The sequence below is a fragment of the Rhodnius prolixus genome, unplaced genomic scaffold (assembly GCF_049639745.1).
Source record: "Rhodnius prolixus isolate KJV_2025 unplaced genomic scaffold, Rpr scaffold_7, whole genome shotgun sequence".
NCBI lineage: Eukaryota > Metazoa > Arthropoda > Insecta > Hemiptera > Reduviidae > Rhodnius > Rhodnius prolixus.
Window position 1 is genome coordinate 22,441,308 of NW_027411582.1, and position 12,073 is coordinate 22,453,380.

Genomic DNA, 12,073 nt, shown 5'->3' on the forward strand with positions numbered 1-12,073 from the left:
ATGTGTATAAAAGAACAAAATTCCATACTAATACGTGGTCCACAGTGGGAGATATAGAACGCCCATAATTTTACAGAATTTCATGACCCAAAAAATTTTCAACCCTTTATATCTTCTACATTTTTAGATCTGTGCACAAACTAACTATAGTTTATAATTGAGAAAAACAAAGTGTACAAGAGAACAAAATTTCATATCAATACGTCGTTCACAGTGGGAGATATAGAATGGCCATAATTTTACAGAATTTCATGACCCAAAAAATTTTCAACCCTTTATATCTTCTACATTTATAGATCTGTAAACAAAATAACTATAGTTTATAATTGAGAAAAACAAAGTGTATAAAAGAACAAAATTCCATACTAATACGTGGTCCACAGTGGGAGATATAGAACGGCCATAATTTTACAGAATTTCATGACCCAAAAAATTTTCAACCCTTTATATCTTCTACATTTATAGATCTGTGCATAAAATAACTATAGTTTATAATTGAGAAAAACAAAGTGTACAAGAGAACAAAATTTCCTAAGAATACGTGGTTCACAGTGGGAGATAAAGAACGGCCACAATTTTACAGAATTTCATGACCCAAAAAATTTTCAACCCTTTATATCTTCAACATTTATAGATCTGTGCACAAACTAACTATAGTTTATAATTGAGAAAAACAAAGTGTACAAGAGAACAAAATTTCATATCAATACGTCGTTCACAGTGGGAGATATAGAATGGCCATAATTTTACAGAATTTCATGACCCAAAAAATTTTCAACCCTTTATATCTTCTACATTTATAGATCTGTGCACAAACTAACTATAGTTTATAATTGAGAAAAACAAAGTGTACAAGAGAACAAAATTTCATAAGAATACGTGGTTCACAGTGGGAGATATAGAACGGCCACAATTTTACAGAATTTCATGAACCAAAAAATTTTCAACCCTTTATATCTTCTACATTTATAGATCTATGCCCAAAATAAGTATAGTTTATAATTGAGAAAAACAAAGTGTATAAAAGAACAAAATTCCATACTAATACGTGGTCCACAGTGGGAGATATAGAACGGCCATAATTTTACAGAATTTCATGACCCAAAGAATTTTCAACCCTTTATATCTTCTACATTTATAGATCTGTGAATAAACTAACTATAGTTTATAATTAAGAAAAACAAAGTGTACAAGAGAACAAAATTTCATATCAATACGACGTTCACAGTGGGATATAGAATGGCCATAATTTTACAGAATTTCATGACCCAAAAATTTTTCAACCCTTTATATCTTCTACATTTATAGATCTGTACACAAAATAACTATAGTTTATAATTGAGAAAAAAAAAGTTTACATGAGAACAAAATTTCATATCAATACGTCGTTCACAGTGGGAGATATAGAATGGCCATAATTTTACAGAATTTCATGACCCAAAAATTTTTCAACCCTTCATATCTTCTACATTTATAGATCTTTACACAAAATAACTATAGTTTATAATTGAGAAAAACAAAGTGTACATGAGAACAAAATTTCATAAGAATACGTGGTTCACAGTGGGAGATATAGAACGGCCACAATTTTACAGAATTTCATGACCCAAAAAATTTTCAACCCTTTATATCTTCTACATTTATAGATCTGTGCATAAAATAACTATAGTTTATAATTGAGAAAAACAAAGTGTACAAGAGAACAAAATTTCATAAGAATACGTGGTTCACAGTGGGAGATATAGAACGGCCACAATTTTACAGAATTTCATTACCCAAAAAATTTTCAACCCTTTATATCTTCTACATTTATAGATCTGTGCACAAACTAACTATAGTTTATAATTGAGAAAAACAAAGTGTACAAAAGAACAAAATTTCATAAGAATACGTGGTCCACAGTGGGAGATATAGAACGGCCATAATTTTACAGAATTTCATGACCCAAAAAATTTTCAACCCTTTATATCTTCTACATTTTTAGATCTGTGCACAAACTAACTATAGTTTATAATTGAGAAAAACAAAGTTTACAAGAGAACAAAATTTCATATCAATACGTCGTTCACAGTGGGAGATATAGAATGGCCATAATTTTACAGAATTTCATGACCCAAAAATTTTTCAACCCTTCATATCTTCTACATTTATAGATCTGTACACAAAATAACTATAGTTTATAATTGAGAAAAACAATGTGTATAATAGAACAAAATTCCATACTAATACGTGGTCCACAGTGGGAGATATAGAACGGCCATAATTTTACAGAATTTCATGACCCAAAAATTTTTCAACCCTTCATATCTTCTACATTTATAGATCTTTACACAAAATAACTATAGCTTATAATTGAGAAAAACAAAGTGTACAAGAGAACAAAATTTCATATCAATACGTCGTTCACAGTGGGAAATATAGAATGGCCATAATTTTACAGAATTTCATGACCCAAAAAATTTTCAACCCTTTATATCTTCTACATTTATAGATCTGTGCACAAACTAACTATAGTTTATAATTGAGAAAAACAAAGTGTACAAGAGAACAAAATTTCATAAGAATACGTGGTTCACAGTGGGAGATATAGAACGGCCACATTTTTACAGAATTTCATGACCCAAAAAATGTTCAACCCTTCATATCTTCTACATTTATAGATCTGTGCACTAACTAACTATAGTTTATAATTGAGAAAAACAAAGTGTATAAAAGAACCAAATTCCATACTAATACGTGGTCCACAGTGGGAGATATAGAACGGCCATAATTTTACAGAATTTCATGACCCAAAAAATTTTCAACCCTTTATATCTTCTACATGTATAGATCTGTGCACAAACTAACTATAGTTTATAATTGAGAAAAACAAAGTGTACAAGAGAACAAAATTCCATACTAATACGTGGTCCACAGTGGGAGATATAGAACGGCCATAATTTTACAGAACTTCATGACCCAAAAAATTTTCAACCCTTTATATCTTCTACATTTATAGATCTGTGCACAAACTAACTATAGTTTATAATTGAGAAAAACAAAGTGTATAAAAGAACAAAATTCCATACTAATACGTGGTCCACAGTGGGAGATATAGAACGGCCATAATTTTACAGAATTTCATGACCCAAAAAATTTTCAACCCTTTATATCTTCTACATTTATAGATCTGTGCACAAACTAACTATAGTTTATAAATGAGAAAAACAAAGTGTACAAGAGAACAAAATTTCATATCAATACGTCGTTCACAGTGGAAGATATAGAATGGCCATAGTTTTACAGAATTTCATGACCCAAAAAATTTTCAACCCTTTATATCTTCTACATTTTTAGATCTGTGCACAAACTAACTATAGTTTATAATTGAGAAAAACAATGTTTACAAGAGAACAAAATTTCATATCAATACGTCGTTCACAGTGGGAGATATAGAATGGCCATAATTTTACAGAATTTCATGACCCAAAAATTTTTCAACCCTTCATATCTTCTACATTTATAGATCTTTACACAAAATAACTATAGCTTATAATTGAGAAAAACAAAGTGTACAAGAGAACAAAATTTCATATCAATACGTCGTTCACAGTGGGAAATATAGAATGGCCATAATTTTACAGAATTTCATGACCCAAAAAATTTTCAACCCTTTATATCTTCTACATTTATAGATCTGTGCACAAACTAACTATAGTTTATAATTGAGAAAAACAAAGTGTACAAGAGAACAAAATTTCATAAGAATACGTGGTTCACAGTGGGAGATATAGAACGGCCACATTTTTACAGAATTTCATGACCCAAAAAATTTTTTAACCCTTCATATCTTCTACATTTATAGATCTGTGCACTAACTAACTATAGTTTATAATTGAGAAAAACAAAGTGTATAAAAGAACCAAATTCCATACTAATACGTGGTCCACAGTGGGAGATATAGAACGGCCATAATTTTACAGAATTTCATGACCCAAAAAATTTTCAACCCTTTATATCTTCTACATGTATAGATCTGTGCACAAACTAACTATAGTTTATAATTGAGAAAAACAAAGTGTACAAGAGAACAAAATTCCATACTAATACGTGGTCCACAGTGGGAGATATAGAACGGCCATAATTTTACAGAACTTCATGACCCAAAAAATTTTCAACCCTTTATATCTTCTACATTTATAGATCTGTGCACAAACTAACTATAGTTTATAATTGAGAAAAACAAAGTGTATAAAAGAACAAAATTCCATACTAATACGTGGTCCACAGTGGAAGATATAGAATGGCCATAGTTTTACAGAATTTCATGACCCAGAAAATTTTCAACCCTTTCTATCTTCTACATTTATAGATTTGTGCACAAACTAACTATAGTTTATAATTGAGAAAAACAAAGTGTACAAGAGAACAAAATTCCATATCAATACGTGGTCCACAGTGGGAGATATAGAACGGCCATAATTTTACAGAATTTCATGACCCAAAAAATTTTCAACCCTTTATATCTTCTACATTTATAGATCTGTGCACAAACTAACTATAGTTTATAATTCAGAAAAACAAAGTGTACAAGAGAACAAAATTCCATATCAATACGCGGTCCACAGTGGGAGATATAGAACGGCCATAATTTTACAGAATTTCATGACCCAAAGAATTTTCAACCCTTTATATCTTCTACATTTATAGATCTGTGCACAAACTAACTATAGTTTATAATTAAGAAAAACAAAGTGTACAAGAGAACAAAATTTCATATCAATACGACGTTCACAGTGGGATATAGAATGGCCATAATTTTACAGAATTTCATGACCCAAAAATTTTTCAACCCTTTATATCTTCTACATTTATAGATCTGTACACAAAATAACTATAGTTTATAATTGAGAAAAAAAAAGTTTACATGAGAACAAAATTTCATATCAATACGTCGTTCACAGTGGGAGATATAGAATGGCCATAATTTTACAGAATTTCATGACCCAAAAATTTTTCAACCCTTCATATCTTCTACATTTATAGATCTTTACACAAAATAACTATAGTTTATAATTGAGAAAAACAAAGTGTACATGAGAACAAAATTTCATAAGAATACGTGGTTCACAGTGGGAGATATAGAACGGCCACAATTTTACAGAATTTCATGACCCAAAAAATTTTCAACCCTTTATATCTTCTACATTTATAGATCTGTGCATAAAATAACTATAGTTTATAATTGAGAAAAACAAAGTGTACAAGAGAACAAAATTTCATAAGAATACGTGGTTCACAGTGGGAGATATAGAACGGCCACAATTTTACAGAATTTCATGACCCAAAAAATTTTCAACCCTTTATATCTTCTACATTTATAGATCTGTGCACAAACTAACTATAGTTTATAATTGAGAAAAACAAAGTGTACAAAAGAACAAAATTTCATAAGAATACGTGGTCCACAGTGGGAGATATAGAACGGCCATAATTTTACAGAATTTCATGACCCAAAAAATTTTCAACCCTTTATATCTTCTACATTTTTAGATCTGTGCACAAACTAACTATAGTTTATAATTGAGAAAAACAAAGTTTACAAGAGAACAAAATTTCATATCAATACGTCGTTCACAGTGGGAGATATAGAATGGCCATAATTTTACAGAATTTCATGACCCAAAAATTTTTCAACCCTTCATATCTTCTACATTTATAGATCTGTACACAAAATAACTATAGTTTATAATTGAGAAAAACAATGTGTATAATAGAACAAAATTCCATACTAATACGTGGTCCACAGTGGGAGATATAGAACGGCCATAATTTTACAGAATTTCATGACCCAAAAAATTTTCAACCCTTTATATCTTCTACATTTTTAGATCTGTGCACAAACTAACTATAGTTTATAATTGAGAAAAACAATGTATACAAGAGAACAAAATTTCATATCAATACGTCGTTCACAGTGGGAGATATAGAATGGCCATAATTTTACAGAATTTCATGACCCAAAAATTTTTCAACCCTTCATATCTTCTACATTTATAGATCTTTACACAAAATAACTATAGCTTATAATTGAGAAAAACAAAGTGTACAAGAGAACAAAATTTTATATCAATACGTCGTTCACAGTGGGAAATATAGAATGGCCATAATTTTACAGAATTTCATGACCCAAAAAATTTTCAACCCTTTATATCTTCTACATTTATAGATCTGTGCACAAACTAACTATAGTTTATAATTGAGAAAAACAAAGTGTACAAGAGAACAAAATTTCATAAGAATACGTGGTTCACAGTGGGAGATATAGAACGGCCACATTTTTACAGAATTTCATGACCCAAAAAATGTTCAACCCTTCATATCTTCTACATTTATAGATCTGTGCACTAACTAACTATAGTTTATAATTGAGAAAAACAAAGTGTATAAAAGAACCAAATTCCATACTAATACGTGGTCCACAGTGGGAGATATAGAACGGCCATAATTTTACAGAATTTCATGACCCAAAAAATTTTCAACCCTTTATATCTTCTACATGTATAGATCTGTGCACAAACTAACTATAGTTTATAATTGAGAAAAACAAAGTGTACAAGAGAACAAAATTCCATACTAATACGTGGTCCACAGTGGGAGATATAGAACGGCCATAATTTTACAGAACTTCATGACCCAAAAAATTTTCAACCCTTTATATCTTCTACATTTATAGATCTGTGCACAAACTAACTATAGTTTATAATTGAGAAAAACAAAGTGTATAAAAGAACAAAATTCCATACTAATACGTGGTCCACAGTGGGAGATATAGAACGGCCATAATTTTACAGAATTTCATGACCCAAAAAATTTTCAACCCTTTATATCTTCTACATTTATAGATCTGTGCACAAACTAACTATAGTTTATAAATGAGAAAAACAAAGTGTACAAGAGAACAAAATTTCATATCAATACGTCGTTCACAGTGGAAGATATAGAATGGCCATAGTTTTACAGAATTTCATGACCCAGAAAATTTTCAACCCTTTCTATCTTCTACATTTATAGATTTGTGCACAAACTAACTATAGTTTATAATTGAGAAAAACAAAGTGTACAAGAGAACAAAATTCCATATCAATACGTGGTCCACAGTGGGAGATATAGAACGGCCATAATTTTACAGAATTTCATGACCCAAAAAATTTTCAACTTTTTATATCTTCTACATTTATAGATCTGTGCACAAACTAACTATAGTTTATAATTCAGAAAAACAAAGTTTACAAGAGAACAAAATTTCATATCAATACGTCGTTCACAGTGGGAGATATAGAATGGCCATAATTTTACAGAATTTCATGACCCAAAAAATTTTCAACCCTTTATATCTTCTACATTTTTAGATCTGTGCACAAACTAACTATAGTTTATAATTGAGAAAAACAATGTTTACAAGAGAACAAAATTTCATATCAATACGTCGTTCACAGTGGGAGATATAGAATGGCCATAATTTTACAGAATTTCATGACCCAAAAATTTTTTAACCCTTCATATCTTCTACATTTATAGATCTGTGCACTAACTAACTATAGTTTATAATTGAGAAAAACAAAGTGTATAAAAGAACCAAATTCCATACTAATACGTGGTCCACAGTGGTAGATATAGAACGGCCATAATTTTACAGAATTTCATGACCCAGAAAATTTTCAACCCTTTCTATCTTCTACATTTATAGATTTGTGCACAAACTAACTATAGTTTATAATTGAGAAAAACAAAGTGTACAAGAGAACAAAATTCCATACTAATACGTGGTCCACAGTGGGAGATATAGAACGGCCATAATTTTACAGAACTTCATGACCCAAAAAATTTTCAACCCTTTATATCTTCTACATTTATAGATCTGTGCACAAACTAACTATAGTTTATAATTGAGAAAAACAAAGTGTATAAAAGAACAAAATTCCATACTAATACGTGGTCCACAGTGGAAGATATAGAATGGCCATAGTTTTACAGAATTTCATGACCCAGAAAATTTTCAACCCTTTCTATCTTCTACATTTATAGATTTGTGCACAAACTAACTATAGTTTATAATTGAGAAAAACAAAGTGTACAAGAGAACAAAATTCCATATCAATACGTGGTCCACAGTGGGAGATATAGAACGGCCATAATTTTACAGAATTTCATGACCCAAAAAATTTTCAACCCTTTATATCTTCTACATTTATAGATCTGTGCACAAACTAACTATAGTTTATAATTCAGAAAAACAAAGTGTACAAGAGAACAAAATTCCATATCAATACGCGGTCCACAGTGGGAGATATAGAACGGCCATAATTTTACAGAATTTCATGACCCAAAAAATTTTCAACCCTTTATATCTTCTACATTTATAGATCTGTACACAAAATAACTATAGTTTATAATTGAGAAAAACAAAGTTTTCATGAGAACAAAATTTCATAAGAATACGTGGTTCACAGTGGGAGATATAGAACGGCCATAATTTTACAGAATTTCAAGACCCAAAAAATTTTCAACCCTTTATATCTTCTACATTTATAGATCTGTGCACAAACTAACTATAGTTTATAATTGAGAAAAACAAAGTTTACAAGAGAACAAAATTTCATAAGAATACGTGGTTCACAGTGGGAGATATAGAACGGCCACAGTTTTACAGAATTTCATGACCCAAAAAATTTTCAACCCTTTATATCTTCTACATTTATAGATCTGTACACAAAATAACTATAGTTTATAATTGAGAAAAACAAAGTGTACAAGAGTACAAAATTTCATAAGAATACGTGGTTCACAGTGGGAGATATAGAACGGCCATAATTTTACAGAATTTCATGACCCAAAAAATTTTCAACCCTTTATATCTTCTTCATTTATAGATCTGTGCACAAACTAACTATAGTTTATAATTGAGAAAAACAAAGTGTACAAGGGAACAAAATTTCATACCAATACGTCGTTCACAGTGGGAGATATACAATGGCCATAATTTTACAGAATTTCATGACCCAAAAAATTTTCAACCCTTTATATCTTCTACATTTAAAGATCTGTGCTCAAACTAACTATAGTTTATAATTGAGAAAAACAAAGTGTACAAGAGAACAAAATTTCATATCAATACATCGTTCACAGTGGGAGATATAGAATGGCCATAATTTTACAGAATTTCATGACCCAAAAAATTTTCAACCCTTTATATCTTCTACATTTATAGATCTGTACACAAAATAACTATAGTTTATAATTGAGAAATTATAATAAAATTTCATATCAATACGTCGTTCACAGTGGTAGATATAGAACGGCCATAATTTTACAGAATTTCATGACCCAGAAAATTTTCAACCCTTTCTATCTTCTACATTTATAGATTTGTGCACAAACTAACTATAGTTTATAATTGAGAAAAACAAAGTGTACAAGAGAACAAAATTCCATATCAATACGTGGTCCACAGTGGGAGATATAGAACGGCCATAATTTTACAGAATTTCATGACCCAAAAAATTTTCAACCCTTTATATCTTCTACATTTATAGATCTGTGCACAAACTAACTATAGTTTATAATTCAGAAAAACAAAGTTTACAAGAGAACAAAATTTCATATCAATACGTCGTTCACAGTGGGAGATATAGAATGGCCATAATTTTACAGAATTTCATGACCCAAACATTTTTCAACCCTTTATATCTTCTACATTTATAGATCTGTGCACAAACTAACTATAGTTTATAATTGAGAAAAACAAAGTCTATAACAGAACAAAATTCCATATCAATATGTGTTTCACAGTGGGAGATATAGAACGGCCATAATTTTACAGAATTTCATGACCTAAAAAATTTTCAACCCTTTATATCTTCTACATTTATAGATCTGTGCACAAACTAACTATAGTTTATAATTGAGAAAAACAAAGTGTACAAGAGAACAAAATTCCATATCAATACGTGGTTCACAGTGGGAGATATGGAACGGCCATAATTTTACAGAATTTCATGACCCAAAAAATTTTCAACCCTTTATATCTTCTACATTTATAGATCTGTACACAAAATAACTATAGTTAATAATTGAGAAAAACAAAGTCTATAAGAGAACAAAATTCCATATCAATATGGGTTTCACAGTGGGTGATATAGAACGGCCACAATTTTACAGAATTTCATGACCCAAAAAATTTTCAACCCTTTATATCTTCTACATTTATAGATCTGTGCACAAACTAACTATAGTTTATAATTGAGAAAAACAAAGTGTACAAGAGAACAAAATTTCATATCAATACGTCGTTCACAGTGGGAGATATAGAACGGCCATAATTTTACAGAATTTCATGACCCAAAAAATTTTCAACCCTTTATATCTTCTACATGTATAGATCTGTGCACCAACTAACTATAGTTTATAATTGAGAAAAACAAAGTGTACAAGAGAACAAAATTCCATACTAATACGTGGTCCACAGTGGGAGATATAGAACGGCCATAATTTTACAGAACTTCATGACCCAAAAAATTTTCAACCCTTTATATCTTCTACATTTATAGATCTGTGCACAAACTAACTATAGTTTATAATTGAGAAAAACAAAGTGAACAAGAGAACAAAATTTCATATCAATACGTCGTTCACAGTGGGAGATATAGAATGGCCATAATTTTACAGAATTTCATGACCCAAAAAATTTTCAACCCTTTATATCTTCTACATTTATAGATCTGTGCACAAACTAACTATAGTTTATAATTGAGAAAAACAAAGTGTACAAGAGAACAAAATTTCATACCAATACGTCGTTCACAGTGGGAGATATAGAACGGCCACAATTTTACAGAATTTCATGACCCAAAAAATTTTCAACCCTTTATATCTTCTACATTTATAGATCTGTACACAAAATAACTATAGTTTATAATTGAGAAAAACAAAGTGTACAAGAGAACAAAATTTCATAAGAATACGTGGTTCACAGTGGGAGATATAGATCGGCCACAATTTTACAGAATTTCATGACCCAAAAAATTTTCAACCCTTTATATCTTCTACATTTATAGATCTGTGCACAAACTAACTATAGTTTATAATTGAGAAAAACAAAGTGTACAAGGGAACAAAATTTCATACCAATACGTCGTTCACAGTGGGAGATATAGAATGGCCATAAATTTACAGAATTTCATGACCCAAAAAATTTTCAACCCTTTATATCAGTGGTTCTTAACCTTTTCATAGACGCGGAACACAATTATGTTTATGCAAGAACTTAAAATTAAATTCAAATTAAAAAAAAAGGATCAATTTTTTTGTTTTCGTATCTTTTTTAAGTTTCTAAATTTCAATACATTTAAAATTGAAATTTCGCGGAACACTTGGACCATATTCCAAGCACTTGAACACGGGTGTTCCGCGGAACACCGGTTAATAACCACTGGTCTAGAGACTCGTGAAGAAGTCCAAGTCTACAAAAATTAACCGAAAAGTGCTCATTGAAGTAGCTTTGAAAAACGGCCTCGCCAAAACGTGGTTCAAACCATTGGTTGAAAAGCCATAAAAGTGGATGATTAAATTAGTTTGATTAACGATTGAAATTGAACTAATTCGGTGATTAAAATTAAAGTTCAATTTAATTCTCAGATTTAATAATAATTTTTTTAGTTTGATTAAATTAGTTTGATTAACGATTAAATCTGAAATTTAATTGATTAAATAATTGTCATATGATTAAAATTACGATTAAATTCGCCGATTAAATTCTGATTAAAATTAAAAATAAATTGAATCAATTAAATTTAGAATTTAATTTTTTTTTAATCAGTGCCCAACTCTGTTGCTTATATATTTTTTTTATTTTCTATATAAAGACAGTTTTTTATTGCGTACTTTATTAAAATACACTTTACTGTAGAAAAAAAAAGTAAATAGAAATAATGATATTTTAATTTGGAGGAATATGAATATGTGGACAATTCCAGTTTAAAAAATGCAACAAAAACTGCTGTTAAGAGAGCTCTATTGACAAGATTGATAACTA